The 22,439-nt window shown below is 35.1% G+C and overlaps 1 protein-coding gene and 1 long non-coding RNA gene across 2 annotated transcripts in view; one reads left to right on the top strand and one right to left on the bottom strand.

Moving 5' to 3' along the window:
* Positions 1–22,439, bottom strand: part of BMP6 (bone morphogenetic protein 6) — a 218,013-nt gene that overhangs the window by 163,860 nt on the left and 31,714 nt on the right. The gene's annotated exons all lie outside the window — the stretch shown is intronic.
* LOC103099549 (uncharacterized) lies at positions 1,110–21,424 on the top strand. The gene is made up of 3 exons (XR_001629013.2): positions 1,110–1,220; positions 3,688–3,833; positions 21,188–21,424. It is a non-coding gene; the product is annotated as an uncharacterized LOC103099549 (long non-coding RNA).

The raw sequence follows: 22,439 nt of genomic DNA, 5'->3' as shown, positions 1-22,439 counted from the left end.
TCCAGAGCGGCCAGAGTTCAATCCTCAGACTCTGTGCAGTCGTGTGTGGTGCACAGCTCTGTGTTGAGGCCTACTATTATATTGAACCCCTTTTACCTTTGATTAAAGAGTGATTTTGACTACTTAAATAGTTCTGTGTTTTTTCCCCAGTCAAAAACAGCAATATAGAAAATGAAGTGAACAAAGAGACATAAAACCTAGGGAAAGAATTAAGAACCTAATATTATAATTCAAGCAAGAGCTAATAAGGGCCCATGTTAGGGTATTAATCATGTAAGTACAGAGAGGACAGGAATTGATAGATTTTGAAGAGATCAAAATTACAGGGTCTGCCAATTGAGTAGATGTGGTGAGGAGAGGGTTAAAGAAGAGAGGAGTCAAAGATGATTCAGTCAGTGAACTTGGGTTTCTAAATGATGGTGATGACTGACTCATGAAAATTAACCTAAAAGGATATATCAAGGATATATATGACCAGAAAATGAGGTGGGTTGGTCATAGCAAGGATGAGAAATAACAGACAGACAGCCCAAATGCTGCAGTGGTACTTCCAGGGTACTAAAAGAATAAAAAGAAATCCTCCAGCACACTGGATGGATTCTCCATGGAGAATTTATGGAAAAACATGGATAAGAATCACACAACATGAGAAGTCATGCAGGGAATACCCACACCCATGTGGATGAAGTCATTGATCCACCAAAGTGTAACTGTCTGAAGTTAACCCTCTTATAGTTTATTATATGCAAAAATTACATCCGAGATGCTAGATTTTCAAAAGTAAATGTCATTTCCTGAGATTACTCAGCAGAAGTTAGTAATAGACTATATACAGTCCAGATTTCATGATTATCATGATAATTATCATCATGATGGATACATAATATTTCACTTTACAGAACAGATGGATTCTTGAAAAGTTGTATTTAACATATTTTTGTCAATTCTATCACACTAATTAATAACTTGTGAAATAATTACAAAGATGTTTCATCTTAACTTCTAATTGCTCTTCCATTGTTAGAAGCTCTTACTATCTGATCTTAAATTTCTTTGTCTCTCCCTTTTTCTAACCCCTCCCCTATCCATAGTTACTAGGGTATAAACAAACAGTGAAATGCTAGGGAAGCTCCCATTTAAAGGAGTCTGTGATTAATCTTTGGAAGCAAAAAATACTTTGCTAGCCCCCAACTTATCTACAGAGGTTCTCTTAAAATTAGGTAAGCCTTTTACTTATTATCATTATACTTTAGAAGGATATATTGACTTGAGTTTCTACAGATTACTTATTCTAATGGTTTCTTGGGAAAGCCTTGAGGCAAATTGTTAGAGCCCTGGTAGCTTTATATTTTGTCAGTCCTGGATTCCAGTCTCAGCTCTCTCAGAACTCAAAATCTTGAGCAAGTTATATTAACCCTTTTGAGTCTCCTTTGACTCCTTTACAAAATGAGGGTGTTGAACTAAACGATGATTAACACTCTAAGATTAGTCTATGAGAAGAATTATACCAGCTTTTTAATGAAAAATGGGCTATGGGTAATTGGGCATGGTTAGTGTTAGGAGTGGATATGGAATTTACAGTTACTACAGATGTCTGCAGTCTATTAAGCTTAGGGATGGTGTGCATTTGGAAGAATACGTGGCTCAATTAATATGTGAAAAGAAAAGTGATCTTTTTAACCTAGACACTATAATTGGAGCAAATTTTCAGCAAATAGCTAGCTCTCTAAGAACCACTGAAATCTGTGCCTGTGTTAACAATTCAGGCAGCCACTTCTCCATTAAACTCGACATTTCTCTTCTAGAGTTAGCTTAGTCACAGAAGCAACTTCTGACAAAAAGACAACACCCAAAATAAAGAGGATAAAAATGTTAACAGCTGATTTCTAATCATTATGAAAGGTTGCTTTGATTACCATCCTTAACAAAACAACAGGTTAAAAGCTCTGTATAGGAATTTTGATTGAAGGAAAAAATATGTTTGTTAACACTTGATTCAGATAATTGGCTTAACCAACCATAGAACAGACAAAGCAGAATGGGGTAATGGATAGAGAGTGAGATCAGGAAGATTTCAGTATAAACTCTTGACTCCCATAAACTGTGTGACCCAAGGCAAGTCACTTAAACTCTTTAGTCCTTGGGTATCTCTCTAAGACTAGGTTGTAAACTACTTTCCTATAACATTTTGATATATAAAACAAGATTGGCTTTCTGTTCACTTAAATTATACTTCCATTCCAGAAATACTGAAAATGCAAATTTAAATTTCTCCCCCAGTACAATGATAGAACAAAAACATCCTTTCATTAATTGTGGTCCTGGAATCAAATGGAGGCAGCATAATTTTATTTGGAAAGAGTGTCTAGTTTTGCTATATACTTAGGAATGTGACCTGGAGAAAGTAATTTTCTATCTCTAGGGGTCAGTGGTCTTACTGGTAAAATTTAGAGGGTAGACTGAGAGATCTCTTAAAGATCATTTCAGCTTTGGTATCCAGGGACAAATGCAGAACTAAATTATGGGAATTTAAAAGTATTCACATATTCATTTTCTCTATTCAAAGCCCTAAATGGGATCATGAAAAGTCAGATATAACTGAAATAACTGAACAACAACAACCTTTACCTCAACATAGCAAAGAAGAGAGCTGGAAATGGAACTCTGGATCACTTACTAAAAACCCACTTTTATTTCCACTGTTATTCTGCTAGATTAAAAAAAAAGTTTTATTGATGGCATTTGATTTTATGTCACTGTCACTTCAGGATATACCTACTCTGCTTCCAGTGGACCTTCTGTCCTAATGATTAACAGGAAGAATCCATTCTGGTTGTCTCCTCTGCAGATTCTTACCTGTTATTTGATGACAACGTCAAGGAATAAATGAGCTCTTAGACCTGAATAGAATACATGGAGGATGTAGTGGAATATGTAGAGTCTTGTATTGTACTGTGGGGCAAAACTGTGGACTTAGGCCAATTCAAATACTTCTAACACTACAGCTTGAACTCAGCAGACTCAGTGGGGACTCCGTTCCATGATCAGGCTGTGGTGGTAGTAGTGGGGAGTCAAAACAATCTGAATTCTGCAGACACAGTAGGAACATTCCTTCTATTGTGTGTACTCTGTCCAGTCTTTAGACTGCCTGAGAATAAAGCAAGCAACCATATTGAAAGGGGGAACTCTCTATATACACTACTGCATATAAAATTATAGATTAATGATTCATGATTTTGTGATTCATGTCATCTTATACTCTTTCCAATAAAATCATAGAATTTAAGAACCAAGTCCCTCTCCTAATTTTGTATATGAGAAAACTGTGATCCAAAGGAAGGAAGTGATCTGCCCAAATTTATATAGCAAGTTAATTGCCAAGATGAGATTTAGGAATTTGGTCTCCTGACTCATAGCATCATTAGTATCATCGATTTTAAGCTGGAAAGAAACTTCAAGATCATCTGCTACATGTCTCCCATCTTACAAATACAAGTAGTGAAGCCCAGAAAGGTTATGTGATTGCCCAAGACCATACAGACAATGAATGACTAACCTGAACTAAGGACTCTAGGAGTATGCTGGTAAATGTTTAACAATCAGTTTATGGGCAGGGAGAGTATATATCACATATTTAAAGTTTAATCTATGTTATTAACATTTTCTTCATCATTTTCTTAATTTTAGACTATCAACAAAATAAGTCAAGTCCTGATTTGTAGGATGTGCTGGTTTCTGATATGTGTAGATCCTCACACTAAAAATTTAACAGTTGGCTCAGAGTCTGTTTGATCTGGCTCCAGCACACTCCTGCCTGATTCCTAGCAAGAACAGTGAGTATACACATGTCCTAACACAGCACACTGCCTCTATAATATACCTATCTTGAAGAGATGTTTGTAATTTGGTTGTTAAGCTTTGCCCAACCCCAAATTTGTTCCTGGGGCATCTGACAACCATTTTTTTTAAATGCTTAAAAGCATCTGTTTATATACTTCAAAATTTCAGGGTATTCAAAAACAGGGAAAAGGAAAAAGACATACAGCCACCAACACAACAGTGACCAGATTTCCTATTTATTATGCTTCTCTGCTATTATTCAGACACTCATTCTTTAAGGAGCATATCTACTATCATCAAACCTTACTGTCAATCACTGACTTCATACTTAAAGACTACAAATTTACTTCCTAGGAAGAGCCCTGCAAATGGGATGGGAAATAGTGAAATCAGTTCTATAAGTGTACTTCCAGCTTACCCCAGACAGGGGTGGGAGAAAGGGAGGAAGTGACCCAGGAGCTCTGCTCAGGGGAGGGAGTAAGCACTTCCATTGTGCTGATGGGAAGAGGGAAGGGGAGATATGGTAGAGAGGGGGAGGGGAGCAGCTCCACCTGAGTCCCTTTGCCTTTCTAGTAACTAACTCTGGTGGATGATTGTGTGCATGCCCACAGAGAGGTCTTTGCATGCCATCTCTGGCATGCATGCCATAGGTTCGCCATCACGGCTCTAGAGATACAAAGTAAAAAATATTCCTGCCTTCAAAGAGCTCCCAATCTAATGGAGGAGACAATGAACACTTATATGCAAACAACTCATATGTGGGATAAATTGGAGATAATCACAGATTTTCTCTAGCACTTTTTGGTTCTTGCCCCAAAATCCACCAATATGCCTACCAAGAACAATACTATGGGAGCTGATGGGGGAAGGGAGAGACATCAACTCAACCACCCTTTAATTCCTGTAGAAGGGTTTTGTTGGAAAGTATTACTAAAATCTGTGGGGCTATGCAGACTAACAATTAAGTATCTGACAAGGAATGTTCAAACCCTAAGTCATCATGAATTTGCAATTAACTATATTTAAATAAGACATGTGGGCACACACACACACAGGGAGGATGTAGTGGAATAATTGAAAATAATCAAAGGCTAAATTTACCTAACTCTTTTATCTTTCCCCCAGACTAACCAGGCTCACTATGGGAACTAAGGGGAAAGGGAGAGAAACCACAAATACAGTTTCTATACTGTTTAAGGGAATAAAATCCCTAAACTTGAGGGGGACTGTGTGAGGATTACAATTGATGATTTGACAGGAGTTTAAAAAAATGTTCTAACCCTATGTCACATAACTTGGCTGGGGAAAAGAACCTTGAGGGAAAGCAACAGAAGAGACTTTTCAAGGGATAACCTTAGAGTCATCCTCACCCCAATCTCCCCCACTCCATATATCTAGTTACTTGCCAAATTTTATCAATTCCACCTCCACAATGTCCCTCAATTTTCTCCTTCTCTCTATTCAAACAGGTTATACCTTACTTTAGTCTTTCATAACCTCTCTGGACTTTTGTAATAGACTCCTATCTGGTTTCCTTCCCTCAAGTTTCTCTCCTCTCCATTCTATCCTCCCTATAACTAGTAGAGAATAGTTCCTAAAGTACAGTTTCTACCATATTTTTCCCTGCTCAGTAAATTCAAGAGACCCTCAACTAGCACTAGGTTCAAAACCAACCAACTTTATTTTACTAAAGTCATTTGCAATCATTCCTCCAAACTTCCTTGCCAGGCTTATTATATATTATTCCCTTTCAGTGAGCAGGAAGGTGACTCAGTGAATAGTGCACTGAGCCTAGAGTTCAAATCTAGCCTCTTTTACTAGTTGCATGACCCTAGACAAGCCACTTAATCTCTATTTCCCTCAGTTTCTTCAAATGTAAGATGAGGGTAGTAATAGCACCTACCTTTAAGGGTTGTTATAAGGATGGAATGAGATAATATTTCTAAAGAGCTTAGCCTAGAGCCTGGTATGTAATAAGTGATATGTAAATGCTTATTTCCTTCTCCCTTCTCTTCCCTCCGTTAACTTTATGGTTCAGCCAAACTGGCCTACTTGCTGTTCTTTACATACAACATTATAGCTCCTATTCCCAAGCCTTTACAGAGCTCTTCTCCTTGCCTAGAATCCATTCTTCCTTTACCATCACTTCTTAGAACCCCTAGTTTCCTTCAAAGGGCAGTTCCTCTGAGATCCCTGATTTCCTCCTCTACTCCCTGCTTTTACATTGCCTTGTATGTGCTTTGCATATTTATATGTACAAATGTTATCTCCTCCTAATAAAATGTAAGCTCCTTAAAACTAGGGATTATTTCATTTATCCTGGCACATTATAGATATTTAGTAAATGCTTTCTGGTTGATTGAATGACCCTAACTGAGACTTGTGTTGTCTTCTACTGGGTATCTGGATGGTCATGAGTGCATAATTCTGCATACTTTTCTATGTTAGTTAAAAGGAGATAGTAACTGAGCACCATATGGACCTGGTAAGACTACATAGTTGGAAACCAGCAAATGGTAGTAGGAAACAACTCCACCAATACTGGAGCAAGAGATCAGAAGAGGTGCCCTGTGGAAACCAGTGAATTCTTCAATAGAAATGAGATGGGCTGTGCAACAAACAGTGACATGATGATATCACAAAAAGACATTAGTCATTCTGCAGCCTCACAGGGTGAATTGTCCCAGGCATTAGTATGTTCTAGCAACACATTTGTCCTGTGTGGGAACAGGAATCTACCCTAATCACCATTTTAAAGAATCTCAGCTCATATTCAAACCACAAACCTTCAGAGCCTAAGTGATAAGAGGTTATTTTGAACCTATGGGCAAGACACTTAGCTGGCTACCTTGAGTGATTTCAAGGTTCAAAAAGTATCCCCAATGCCATAAAAAAAAATCTCTCCTACCATGTTGCCACTATTCACCAAATTCCCAGGTTAACCTGATTCCTTAAACCAGAAGTATTTAATTATTATTAAGTACTTAAGTTTTGTTTATATCATATACACCTTTGGTAGTCTCCAGGCCTGGAAAAGGGAAGATTTGGGGAAATGCAGAAGCAGACCTCAAACATAAGCCTTCTTTTATTTTATTGTTTTATTTTTAGTTCTAGAGTCTTTCCTCTCCCCTTATCTTGTCCCCCACCCATTGAGAAAGCAAAAAGTAACCAACTATGAAAGACTTTATAACTCTTATCAACACAATGACTCACAACAATTCCAAAGGACTCATGAAGAAAATAGTATCTGCCTCTGGATAGAGAACTAATGGACTAAGAGCGTAGACTGCAACCTAAGCCCTCCATATTGTAATTATCACATTTTCTTATGATATACCTAGATAACTTTCTTCCAACAATCATTTGTCTTTTAAAGTCCTTCATAACCTGTCCCCTTCAACTTAAGTCCTTAGAAACACATATTCTATAATCCAGTGACACTGGTCTCCTTAAAGTTCCTCACAAAAGAAACTAAAATTCCTTTTCTCCTCATCTCCATCCCCTGATTTCTCTAGCTTCCTTCAAGTTACATCTAAAATCCTACATTCTTCAAGAAGCTTTTCCCCTTAATGATTGTGTCTTGCTTCTGAGATTATCATTTACTGTATATATCTTGTTTAAGACAAAAATAATTACCTAACCCCTATTTGTGAAGAGCTTATATTCTACATGGACCTAGCCCTGGTCTCATTCTTATATTTGTATGGAAGATTTCTCTCTAATTAACACATAACTTTTACCTTAGAGTTACCTTAGAGTCTACAGACAGAGAAGTTCTAGGACTTTATACCCACTTAGCATCAAAAATTCCTCCAGTGGCTTGTCCCAAACTTATAATTCACTAAAGTTCACAGTAATTCTCTGGCTTAGATACAATGAATAATTTTCAAGCTCAAGTATAGATAGATAGATAGATGGCTCAGTGAATAGAGTGCTGCGTCTAGAATTGGGAAGAGCTGAGTTTAAATTTGACCTCAAACACTAGATCTGTGACCCTGGGCAAGTCACTTAACCTCTGTCTGCCTTAATAAACTGGAGAGGAAATGGCCAATCACTACAGTATCTTTGCCATGAAAATCCCATGGACAATATTGGTATATTAGGGTCCACAGAGTCACAAAGAGTTAGGCAGAACTGCACAGCAACATTTTTTTGTACATAGCTCTTTGAGTGTCATCTTTCCCATCAGACTGTGAGCTTCTTAAGAATAGGTACTTCCTTTTGCTTTTCTTTCTATCCCTAGTATTTAGTACAATGTCAGACATGCAGTATGTGCTTAGTCAATGTTTGTTTACTTGACTTTGTTTAAGACAGCTCTACCCTAGGTAGAATTGGTAACTAATAAAAGCAAAAGATAGCTCTGGATTATTTGAATAATCCTAGTGCTTAAGGAGAATAAATGTGGTGGGGGCAACTAAGGTGCCCTATTAGTTTCTGGAGCAGAATGGAAAAATTCCTTGGAAAAGGGGCATCCTAACCCAACTGTTAAGGGATAGGAAGGACATCAGCTTCATTGTGTATCAGCAGGAGGAGGGGGTCATTCTGGTTCAAGTGCAGAAAATACTTATCTTCATAAATGTTTTATATGTGTTTGTGTGTATATGCACATCTAAAACTGTTTCTGCAATCTTGTCTATTTACCTAATTCTTTTATATTCTTTTGCCTTAGAATTTTACTTTAAACCAGATGATAAATTGAGGCTTATCTCAAAACATATATTCTGAATAATGGCATGATTCCATTAAGCATATTCAATGTTCATATAAATGCCTTTTATGTACACTCTAAGCCTGTGCCATAGAATTATGGCAAAATTAGGCTTACCTATGATTTTTCTCTTCCTTATACAATCTGAAGGAAGGACCCTCCCTATAGTGACCTCTGCTTTCTTGGGTGGGGACTAGAACTTCTGAGCTGTTACTCCCTAGAACCCTGCCCAACAACATCCACTGGGGAAATTTATTGTGATGAATGGACCCTATTAATACCAGATGTTCCATACTCTCCCTTTCCCTCCCTAATCCCCTGTGGAATATGGAAACTAAATGGGAACTCTTCAGGCTTTGCCTATGATGCCATAAGCAGAAACAAATCCTATTAGAATTATATTGTGTGATGTTCTCTGAGTGTAAATAAAGAGAAGAAAAGATAGCACCAGTTTTGGACACGTACTATTTAGCAGAGTAGGAAAAATGTCAGACTTTGAAAAAAGCATCATATGATAAATGGTTACTAAACTATGAATTAAGGTGTTAATCTTGTTCTTGGTTTCATTGTTGAACTTGGTGAACCAATTGTTTTTCAAGTTATATTCATCAAAATATAGGGAAATGAACATCAAAAAATAAAATCGATATTAACTCATATACATATACATTGAGCAACTAGGTGTCATAGTGAAAAGAGTGCTGGACCTGGAGTCAGGAAGATCTGAGTTCGTAAATCTGGCCACAGCCACTTACTAGCTATATGGCCCTGGGCAAGTCACCGAACTGTTTGCCTCAGTTTCCTCATCTGTAAAATGAGCTGGAGAAGGAAATTTCTACCACTGCAGTATATTTGCCAAGAAAACACCAAATGAGATCATGAAGAGTTAGACACATCTGAAACAACTGAACAACAAATACTTTAAAATACCAGATATATATAAAGATTGGCTATGTTTAGCCACTTAGGTAGTAAATATCAACCCTGGTTTGGCAGCTATTGGTTTTCATCTATTATCTCAAAGGCATCACTAGCTTCTCTCTCTAAAAATCCATTTTAATTTACGATAACAAAACAAACACAAACCACTATTATGAAGGAATATCCTGACATTCTAAAATCAACTAATATTATGATACCAAAATAAAAAAAACAAAAACTTGGGAATTAATGTTTTAGGTGTGACTTTATTCTGATGATATAACATCTTTCTCTTTGGGAACTTATACCAATTCTAGGTATAGTTAAGACATAAATAACAAGGAAGTAAGGAATATACATCCCCTTTCCTTTCCAAAATTATACACCCAATATTTATTCCACAAAGTCTGGAGAGAACACACCCAGTTGTAATATGTGGTTTCCATGGATCTATGCTTGATTCTTCTTGTTTTGTTTTGTTTTTTGATGATAGAACTAAGAGAAATAGAAATAAGCTTCTAATAGTGATGTACCAAACACATGTTTTAGTATTGGAGAAAGTTCCTAAATGATGAGATTATTAAAGGTAGATCCAATTTCTTCAAAATGGGTTTACATTCATGATGAAACACACTTCTCTCCTCTTGGTAGAGAGGTGGTAGACTTTAGGGGCAGATTGCTATAGTTGCTATATCTACTGATTTTGCTGTTTTCCTTTGTTACGTATGAAGGTTGAGGGGAAATGAAATGTTAATGAGAAATACTGTGGCATAAAAAAAAGCAATTACAAAACTTAAAAAAATAAAAAACATGGTGTTTAATACATGGCTAAGTACATGGTTAAAATACTTGGTTCAATCTATGTAGCCCTAATTCAATAAATAGTGAATAATGGACTACATAGTATGGCCACTGTGGTATCCCATGTATTACATATGCTATTAGACATGGGCACTGTGTTGCTTTAAAAGACTGAAATACATATAGAGTAAAAAATAAAATATTATCAGTAAATTTTTTAAATAGTCAGTTTATTCCATTTCAGTGTAGGGGCAAGAAGTTTGAGGACCTGCCTACAAATCTCATCTTTGTTATTAACTTCCTATGTGATCCCATACAACTCATTTAATTTCTCTGGACCTCGGTTTCCTTATCTGTCAAATGAAGTGGATGGACTATATGACCTCAAAGATCCCTTTTAGTTCTCATAAGGCATCAGAAAAAGTAAATTCACACACAGCCCTCTTTTTTGTTCTTTGTTGAAATATTTTGTTTTCTGATCATTACTGAGTTAATAATAAATATAATAATTTTGAAAGGATTTTAAACACAGGACATAAGGAGGAGGAATTGGTTATTTTTAATGTGTTAATGTAATGTCATGGCACTTTATAGGAAATACTGCAAGTGTTCTCCTCTGCTTGATTTATACCAGGTGTCTGGACCAGATAAGTCTTTCAAAATTCAATTCAGAGGTCAGAAAACAAAACTTAATGTTTAAATCTTTACAAATGCAATGTTAACAGGAGCATATAAATTGAACACACCTGTGCTAAACATGACCATAGCTAATAAATTTTATATTGAAGCCATTCTCAATTTATGCCTCATTTTAGCAATCATAGGGTTAAAGAGAATTAATGGAGCATTAGCTCACCTGTTCTTCTCACCAGGTAAGTCTCTCTATCATTATCCAGACTCCTTTCCAGCCCAGGAATTACATGGAACATTTGGGTAGATTTTTATTTTTGTTGTGTATATTTTCTCCCATCCTACATTGCTATACTGATTTAATTCACTACACGTTTCCTGAATAAATTTAGTAAAAATTGACTATATTCTCATTAGAACATGTTCAATAAATTATATAAATGGTGAGAATAAATACTAAATTACTGTCCAATCCATTTTTTGATTCAGAGATAAAAGGAATAATAGCATCTAGTTTAGGAATTCCTAAGCATGTGTGTGTGTTTGCACACACACATGAGCACCTCATATCTGTACAGTGGACCCCTCTGGCATTTTGGTGAAGCCTATGGACTCTTTAAAATAACTGCTTAAATAGTTATCATTTATATAGTACTTTAACATTTGCAAAGTGCTGTACATGTATGTCATTTTATCTTCCCAATAACCTGTAAAATAAAATTTTATTTTTCCCCATTTTAAAGATAAAGAAACAGGTAAAGAGAGATTAAGTGACTTGCCCAGGGTTAGACAGCTAATAAATTTCTGAGATTGAATTTAAACTCGCCTTTTACTGACTGGAGGAGCTAGCATTTTATTTACTAGGCTACCTAACTGCCTCTTACAAACAAAACCAATTATATTGAAATATTACCACCACCACCCCCACAAAGTTTTTAAATTCTTGAACCCAAAGGGAAGAATTTCTGAACTAATCCAAATCTCTAATTTTAAAAATGAGGAAACTGGGGTTTAATTCAATTCAAAAAATGCTTAAAAGATCCCACTATGGACAAGTTACATATTGGGCATTAGAATAAAGCCAAAAGTGAAACAGTTCCAGCCCTCAAAAAGTTACATCCTACTCTGGTGATATATGAGCATGTAAAAAGGGGATATGGGAGTGACTAAATAGCATTCAGTATGCAGAGCACTTCTGGAGAAATAATCAGCTGACTTCCACAGACCCAACCATCAGGGTAATTTGGAATTAGGGAAGGAACCCAAAGAGATTGTTACATATACATGGGTTATGAATAAAAAGCAAAAACAAAGTCATTTCAAGAGAGAAAGAGATTTCTAATAACAGAATTAGGAATGCTATCATCCAGAAGTGGTATGTAAATTGCTTTGAAGGAAGCTAGTGATTCCACTAGACACATTTGTTTCTATTCCATATCTTGTACCTAATCCGATGCACTGGTTAAACTATATTTTAAGGCAAATTGTTTTTAAAATAACTGCTATAGTACAGTTTGAGATCTGGTCTGCTTGTTCCCCTTCATTCCCAATTTTTATCATTGTTTCCCTTAATCTTCTTGATTTTTTTGTCTCCAAATTATTTTGTTCATGTTTTCTAGTTTATAAAAGTAATCCTTTGGTAGCTTAATTGATATGACATTGAATAAGCACATCAATTTAGGTAATATTGTCTTTTATTGATTCAACCTAACCATGAGAAATTGATATTTTCCCAATTATTTAAATTTGTCTTTATTTAAAGTGGCTAATAGTTGTTTTTATATAGTTCTTGTGTTTATCTTGGTAGACTCTCAAGTATTTTCTACATTCTATAGTTATTTTAATGGGAACTTCTCTCTTCCTACTGGTTTTTATTAATATCATATAAAAATGCAGATGGATTTTGTGGAATCATTTTTATCCTACAACTTTCTAAAGATATTGTTGTAATTAATTTTGGTTATGTCTTTAGAATTCTTTACAAGTGCATTATCATATTCACCTGCATAAACTGATAATTTTGTATCTTCTTTATCTATGCTTAATTCCTCATTTTTTTGGTCTTATTTCTATAGCCAACATTTCTAGAACTATGTCAAATAGGAGGAGTAATACTGGACATCCTTTTTCCACTCATGATTCTATTAGAAAGGATTTTAATTAATTTCTATTCTATATAATTTTAGATCTTGCATTTAGATCTATGATATCTAACAATTTGTGGGGGGAAAGTTACTGTTTTTAACCAAAAAAAGAAGTATATTTTGTGGAAACCTTTTTGTGAATCTATTGACATAACATGATTAATGTTGACTTTATTTTTAATACAGTTAATCAAATTTTTATATTTTTCAGATATTGAATCAACCCTGCATTCCTGGTACAAATTAAATTTGGTTGCATTGTATTATGATATGATAAATTGTTTTAGTCTCTTTTCTAATATTTGATTAAGATATTTTCATCAATATTCATTGAAATATTGGACTATTGCTTTCTTTTCCTATTTTGAAGCTCCTTGGTTTATATACAAAGACAATATCATTTGGTAAGATCTCTTCTTTTGCTGCTTTTGCAAACAGTATATGTATTATTTAAATTAATTATTATTTGATTATTTCATAGGATTCACTTGGGAATCATTTATCTGGTCTAGCAATTTTTTCCTTTAGAAATTCATTTATGACTTGTTTGGTTTTGTCCTTTGAAGTTGTCTTATTTAAATTCTACTTCTTATTCTGTTATTCTGGGTATTTTATATTGTATAAATTTTCATTTATTTCATTTAAGTTGGTCTTGATGGCAGATAGCTGGGTAAAACTGTTTCTAATATATTCTCTATTTCTTTGTTATTTGTTGTGAATTTTCCTTCTTTACTTTTGATACTGGTAACTTGATTTTCTTTTTTCTTCTTTTTTTACTTGCATATACAATTCATGATTTGTTATTTTTCTTTTTTGTTAATAATAGAATTCAGAGGCATAAATTTTCCCTAAGGAATGCTTTGGATGCATACCCAAATTTTGGAATGTTGTCTTTTTTTAATTTCATCATTTCTATTATTTGTTCTTCAAGCCGCCAATTCTTTATGAATAAGTTATGTCATCTTCAGTTGACTTTTAATATTTTTTCAGTGGTTCCTTATTTAATATTTTTGAATCATAATGAAGAGTATTATAATATTTCTGCTTTTCTTTTTTTGGTAAAATTTTTCTGTAGAGACATGGTCAACTTTTGTAAAGGTGCATTGCCAGATGACAAATATTTCCAGTCTTTTCTATTTTCACTCAATAATTGCCAGAGATCTATCTTATCAATATTACTAAAATGCTACTCATGTCCTTAACTTTTTTTAAACCCCTAGTTTCCATCTTAGAATGTGTATTGTGTATTGGTTCTAAGGCAGAAGAGGGGTAAGGGCTAGGCAGTGGGGGTTAAGTGACTTGCTCAGGGTCACACGGCTGGGAAGTGTCTGAGGTCAAATTTGAACCTAGGACCTCCTGTCTCTAGGTCTGGCTCTCAATCCACTGAGCCACCAAGCTGCCCCCCCCTTACGTGTTTTTCTGGTTCACTTTTGTGTTAAATTTAGCTAGGAATGATGGGGATAAATGGATTACTCCCATTACCATATTTTTGCTATTTTCTCTCTTAATTCATGTAAATTTCCTTTAAATATTTATAAGCTATACTATTAATATTATATATGTATGTATTAATCATTTAAATCAATTGCCTATTTGACATTTAGTAAAATATTTCCCCTTTTATTTATCTTGATTAGATATATTTCTGTCATTTCCTTGTCTGAAATAATCATTAGGACCCCTACTTTTTTATCATTCCATTGATGAATGATAAATTTTGCTCTAACTCCTTTTTTTAGCTTGGTATGAATCTTTGTTCTTCAAGGAATCTTATATTTATTATCTTTATGTGGGATATCACTGTGGTTCAGTGGATAGATTCCTGATCCTAGAATCAGGAGACCTGAGCCTAAATCCAACCTCAATCCTATCTCTATAACCACAGGCAAGTCATTTAACCCCTAATGTGTCAATTTCCTCTCCTATAAAATGGTTATAACAATAGCACCTACCTACAGCATTGTTATGAGGATCAAATGAGAAAATATTTATAAAGTGCTTAGGCACAATGTCTGTTACATGTTAAGCTTTGAACATGTTTGTTCATTCTATGTTTTATATATATTTCTTGTAAACAACAGATTTTTGGAATTTGCTAACCACTTTTATTTTGGGTGATTTCATTCTATTCACATTCAGGGTTAACAAAAGTCAATTATTTATTTCTATACATTCTGTCCTCTAATACTTTTTCTTCTCTGAATTCTTCAGTTCCAGTTTATTTCAAGTTGTCACTTTTCTTTCCCTTTTAACTTTTCAAATTTAGGGTTTTTTTACTTGACTAATTTCTCTCTGAATCTACATTCTCTTAAGCATCCTTTCTTCTCTTGTTTTCTATCTATCCCCCTACTAAGTTGAATGTATTCCTATGCTGAATTCTGCCTGTGTGTATATCTGTGTTCTGCCTTTTTTGAATAGTTGAGATTTCAGTGAAGTTCAAGTGATGCTTGCTTCTCCTGATCTTTCTATTTTTATATATAGTTGTATTTTCATACCCTGATTATGTTAATTAAGAAGTTGCCATCTTTCATCACATTTTCCCTAATATATCCTTTCTGATACTTCCTTTTCATTTTTTGTATAAAGCCTTTAATTTAAATACAACAAAACAATAGATCATCTGTCTTGGTTAACTACCTCTAGGATCTTTTGTAGCATTAGGATTCTGAAAGTACTCTTTTAATGTAGCAGGCCATTAGAATGTCAATGGTTGATCCTTATATAGTCCCTTTATTTGAATTTAACTTTTTATTTTTCTTTTGACTTTTATATGTATACTTTGAAGCCCCTTTACAGCTGTATTTTTTAAAGTTAGTAATGTTTAAAAGTTCTCTATTTCATTAAAAATACTTTTTTATTGCAGAATTATCCTCATTTTTTTCTAGGTAAGTTATCCTTGGTTTTTTATCTTTTTTAACTTTTTTTTTTTTGCTTTTGGAATTCTCATTCTATGTTCTCTATTCCTTTGTAGTGATACTTTTAAACATTATTTAATAGTAATATTATTTAATAAATCCAGACCAAGGTTCCTTGATATTTGAATTATTTCTTTCTGGCTACTTCCAGCTTGCTTTTCTTTTATCTCAAAACTCTAGATTTTGGCAGTGACATTCCTAAGAATTTTAATTTTGTTTTGTTTTCTTTGTTTTGCAGGAGATGTCTGTTGGAATTTATTTTATTTTTTGCTATTTACATATCAACCTTTTTTCTAATATGTCTAGGTAATTTTCTTTAATGATCTTTTTAAAATATGATATCTCAGGGCTTTGAGGGGAGGAATCATGGATTTCAGTCATTTCATGATTCTTATGCTCTCTCTCCTTGATCTATTTTTCAAAATGAATTTTTTTAATGAGATATCATACATTTCTTCTATTTTCTCATTTTTGGCTTTGTTTCAAGAATCCTCATTGTCTCTTGGAGTCACTACTTTCTATTTGGCCCATTCTGATTTTCAGAGAGTTTGTTATTAGGGTAGTATTCTGTACCTCTTCTGTTAGACTATTGCTTCTTTTTCAAGTTTCTCTTCCATAGCTCTCATTTCTTTTTATGTTATGTTTCTAAAAGCCTTCATTACTTCAAAGAATTTGAATATGCATTGCTTTCCTTTTTTGAGTTAGTGACTTGTCATTCCTAGCAGCATACTAGTCTTTTGTTTGTTTGTTTGTTTGCTAGCCTTTGTTGTAGAAACCTCAGCATTGAGTTATTGGCCTCCCCTACTCTCCTAATCAAATCATATTTCCTTTGCCCTCAAGGTCTTTTTTTTAGGCAAGATTCTTCTTTTCCCTCCTTCACCCCAGACACCCCAGTTCTTCTCTCTTCTAATCTGCCTTAGTTAAAAGACTTTTCCTTTCAATGAGGAAAGAGAGGATTTTTCTATAATACTTGAGCAAATCCAAGTCCTCTCCTGGAACAGACATAGTTGAGGCCTTTTCCTTGAGGGATAGGAGGAAAGAGGAGGAACTTCCAATTCTTATTTACTTTACTGTTAAGATCTCTTGCTTCCATAATCATCTACATGCCCTTCCTCCTATCAATCACCTACCATTCCTCCCTATGTTTTTCCTCTCTAAAAGCATGATGGGAGGCTTTTTTCTTCAGTCTGAGTTTCTTTCTCCACTCTATCTCCATTCCCCTTTGAGCAGTTCTGTTCCCTTCTTCTCTTCCACCTTGGTCTGCTACACTGCCTCTTAAGACTAGTGTCTTATAGGATGAATATGCTTAATAAATATTTTTTTATTTTGTTGTCCTTTGCATGTCAACATGAGCTTTATTTTTTGTTGTTTTGTTTTTTTCAATAGTAGCAAGAGGAGATATTAATCAAGTTTGTACCTAATCTCTCCTGTGAATAAGACAAGCATTTTTGATGCAGCTGCTCTGGGTTGATAGTATATAACATAGCTTTTCCTCTATAGAAAAATAAATAGACCCATTCATGGATTAGAACTACAACTTTGGCTTCATTAAGATGATCTTCTAACTGATCCTAATGAACCAGGGATGCTCTAGGGAATAAGAGCAAAACCTTCAGAAATTATCTACAAATCTCAATTGATTGATGTAATAGATTTGAAACATATAGACCAGCATTGGTGAACATTTTCAAAATCACATGCCCAAATTGTACTTCCAAGTTAACTGTGAGCCACCCCACCCCCTACCTCTCACCCCCAGATAGCTGAGGGAAGAAGCACTTGCATTCAGCCACTGGGCAGAGAGGCAGGGTGTGTGAAAAATGTCCTCAAGGGCTATGAAGAGAGGGAATGGAGCAGTTCCCTCTGGCACCCCTGGGCACCCCTGCCACCACCAACATGGAATTATAGACATTGGCTCCAATAACAACCCTCTCACTAATCCTTGTGTGACTTTGGATAAATAATAACTTCTCTAGTCTGAGTTTCTTTATAAAATGGAGTATGGCCTGCTATGTGGCTCCTAAGGTGTCTCCAACTTTAACCCTATGAATAGAATTTTTTCATGATGTATAATAGACTTTCTTGTAGGAAGACAGGAAATTAGATTTTATGTGGAAAGAGAATGGGATATATCCCACTGAATAGCACACTTTATATGTACTAAACAGAAGTTTCATTAAGGATCATAGAAAGACCAGATGAGAGATATTAATCACTGTGATAAAGTACAAGTCATCAGTTAATCCCCCAAATGTACAACAAAGCCAATTTCTAAATTGGTGAGATAAAATGGGAGTTGGGTCTCCTTTAACAAAAACAACTTCAGCCACACAAAACCATCCAGTCAGACTAAGAGATTTTATTCATTGTGGTGTGCAGTGTAAAAGTGAGACTAGACTTAATCCTTGAAGTGAATATCCTGATTTACACAAGTCAGGTTCTACAAAACCAGACCTTAACCTGTACTCAAAACTAGGAATTGAGAACAGATATGTGCATTAGACGAGAGACAGAAACCTAGAATAAGTCTTACAAAAAAAATTCACAGTAAATTGAAAAGATCTTTGTAATGGCAACTAAAAACTATGACAACTGGTCCAGGAACCTCTTTAGTGACCAGTTACTATAGTGATAATATCTCTATGTCAAGGATGGAGTCTTTCTTGGTCATTTTCTCCAAGCCTTTCAACAATTTCTTAAATTCATGGCCACCTGACTGATTGAGCTCCCTGAGGCCACTTATTCCCATAATCTGCCCCCTTCTTGCATTTGGAAAGAGGGCAGCTGGCTATGAGAACCAGAAGATACAGGGCAGCTAAAAGTTAGTAGATCACCTTGATTGTGAAATCTGGCCATTACACTGATTAGTGAAAGGAAACTACTGACACAGGTTTAAAAAAAAAAAAGTTGTCACATCAGAGTGACAGGTTCCCTGTAATGGAAAACATCTTTAGCCCTTTCAAGTCAATTGGCAGAAGATATCATAACACAAATCTAAGTTACAGAGAGGGAAGGAGGCAGTTCAAAACTAACAGCATTTGCCAGAAATTCAGGATAGTTGGCCCATGGATAGCTAATGTCTTTTGCTCAAAACCATGTACCACTGAGACAAAAGTATAAGGCGAAATTATAAACAAAAGTTTGAGCCTCTTGCGTATCCCATCCAAGAGCCCATTTGTGAAATAATGGTTAAATCCGGTAAAAAAGCAGACAAAATTTCAGGTTTCTTTCCTTCCCCCAAATTTTCCCATACTGATCATTCTGAACACTCAACTATATTAGTTGAAAACACAAAGAGTTCACTCTGCTCACACCCAAGTTATCTTGGAATACAGAGATGAAGATATACAGTCCAAACCCAGCTGAGGACAGCCCTCTCCTCCTGGAGCCTTATAACGTAACTTTTTTCCCCCTGCTGTGATCTCACTCCCAATGCATCACTGTTTTTTAACCACATCTGAGCACTGATCACTCAACAGCTGTGTTTGTTTACAGGGCTAGAAATGAACACAGGACAAATGGACTTCATCCAGCAGATTTTTTCTTTTGGCATTTCCCACTATACTCGACAATATATTAGTCCTTATAGTCTAATTATATATTTGCCATCAGCATGAGCCAAGAGGGTGGGTGAAAAGCCCACTGATCACCATCACCATCCAGTGAAAACTATTTTTAATTAATTACTCAAAATTCAAAAGTAAATAAAAGCAGGTCTACCCCCTCCCTGTCAACAGGGCAAGAAGGTCACACCTGTACATCTGCCTATACCTGACATTTTTTTCCACAACACAGGAAATGTGTCCCCACCTCTTCATTCCCTCAGTGACAAGCCCCAGTAAAAAGGATGATGAACTCCAGCAGTATTTTTGCAGTTGCAGAATCTGCCAGGGTTCTGTGCAAATAGAGTTCAGCTTTCAAAATCCAAATCTGTAACACTATAAACTAAACTTTTATATCTGGCAATTCACCCTCCACAGCAAACCATTCTTTGTGTGAATTCCACTCAACTATTTCCCATCAAGGCTGTTTTTAAAGAGAAAATACTAGGTAAGGAGGCTGGAATGGTAATGTACAGAGGAGGTTTGTGGAGAACTTTTATATTTTGAACAATATTATTTTTAAATTCAAGGTAAAAAAGGCATTTTTCTGCTTTTATTTATTTGAAAAAAATTTTAATATCCCTCCCTCTTGGAGAAGCTAGAACAATAGAATTAATTGCTGAGTTCTAAGATTGCTTCTGAAATGTACCTATAGTTGTATAGTTGCACCTCAGAAACACAGATTGCTAAAATATCATCCCATTTACCAAAGATTTACAAATCTATTTATATGTACAAATCAGAGCTTGGGGACCTAAACACACATGCAGGTTTTGAGGTCACTTACAAAACTTGGCCAATAGTCCACTGTCACATTTTATGGGCTGTCTCTACATCTTGCCAGTTGTTAGAAGGTTTCTGGTTCCCAACTCTACACTTCCAGTGTATAGTAATTATAAAACTGACTTCAGCACAGCTGGACATTTCCATCGACAGGCAGCTTTTACATCAAAAAATATTACTAAGATTCCCTGTGTCAGCTTATTGCTTAAACCCTGAAGGAGAAATATGAGAATATGGATCCATGAACAATGTTTTGATATGAGATATTCTAAGCCTAACGGGAGCCATTAAAAATCTGTGGCATTACATTTATGTAACTGTTTTGTAAAGTGAATGGTACATTATCCAATGTCAGGATGTCAGCATTGTTATTTAGACAAAGATGACTAAAGTCTACAGCAAGATGAGCCAGCAAATCTGTGAATTAAGGTTTTACTTATGTACTATATTATATACTGCCTATAACACTTTTATAGTACTTAACATGTATTTCCTTATATCTCACACTACTACTCTATATATTCAGCAATCCTGCTATATTGACCTGTTCACTATCTAAGCATATTTTGATCTTTCCTATTTCCATACATTCTCTCTCCAGTTTCCACTTGCTAAAATTCTACTGATTCTTTAAAACTTAGCTCAAATATCACATACTCCATGAAGCTTTCCTTGATGCAAACCCCTGATTCCTCACTGTTAATCTCTTATAGAGTTCTTGTTTGTCCTTCATTTTCAAAGAGGGCCAATGACACCATGGGGTGATGTCTTGACTTGAGTGTGAGTTGGGGATTTAGGTGAGGCAAAGTTGCCCAAAGTCATCAGCCTTATTCTCTTTTCCAGTCATCAACGTCCAGTGGCAAAACAAAAGTCAGGAAAACTAATGATGGTCTGGGATATATTGGATGACCTTGACAACTTGGATATCTCATCAAACACAGGCCTTCTTGACCATTGGGACAAATCATTCTCATTTGCCCATTCTTCAGGGAGAAATCTTCACGTGCTTGGGATAGACATCCATATATTATTCATGTACACCTCATTTAAGTTTGAATTAAATTGAGTATATATGTCTTATCTTTGCTACTAGACTATAAGTTCATTGAGAGAACTGTGCCATCTTCATCTTAGTATTCTTTAGACCTTGTAAATTGTTCTTTGTATCCATACCTTTATCTATTTTCACTCTTTTTTTTATATCAATACCTAAAGAAGGATCAGTATAAGAACTCTTCAACGAGGCAAATTGGGAAACCATGTTTTAGGTAGCTTGTACAAAATTGCATAGTGCCTTGCACTACATAGGATTAAAGATGGAAAGAATTTTGGAAATCATTTTAGTTCAACAGCTTTATTTTGCAGATGAGGAACTGAGGCTGAGAGGTTAATTGGTGCCTAATAACCCATATTGGAAAGTGATGGAAGTCAGAATTTGAACTAGTTTCTTTGCCAATAAAACAATTCAGAGCAAAGTTTTGTTTGAAATGAGAGGTGAAGTGTGGTGGTTCCTTTTGTTCAGAAGCAAACACTATATACATTACACTAGGGAAACTACTTGACACATTAAATATTTGTTTTATGAACAAGGACTGTGAAGAACAATTATTTGTTAAATTGTGTCCTTTTGCTTTTGTGGCCAGTTCTGATATGTGAAAGTGTTGACTGAGCCTAGAACACTTCTCTGGAAGGCAAAATATTCTTCAAGTCCATGGAATAGATTTTCCTTTACTGGGGACTATGTACATTCTAATTAATAATGGGTTACTTAAAATTCTAACTAAAAGAAGACAGGTTTATAATCACAACTAAAAATTTTTGTTTTAATAATAAGATAAAGAAATTCTAAATCATTATCCCTTAGGTATTTGGAGCTTATCAGAAACATCTATATTCCTAGCTAATCCCTTGCCACTCCAGGATATAGTTTTTTTTTCTCTTGTCACTAGATTATAGGAAAAATAATAGCCAATCAAAACTTAAAAACAGAATAATGAGTATTTTACCTGAGGGAAGCAAGAGATGTAATGGAAACACTATTTTATTGGGAATCAGGAGATGTAGCTTCTAGCCCTGGCTCAATGAGATACATGGT

This window comes from Monodelphis domestica, chromosome 3 (genome assembly GCF_027887165.1).
Source record: "Monodelphis domestica isolate mMonDom1 chromosome 3, mMonDom1.pri, whole genome shotgun sequence".
Taxonomy (NCBI): Eukaryota; Metazoa; Chordata; class Mammalia; order Didelphimorphia; family Didelphidae; genus Monodelphis; species Monodelphis domestica.
This window is presented reverse-complemented; position numbering and strand designations above follow the sequence as displayed.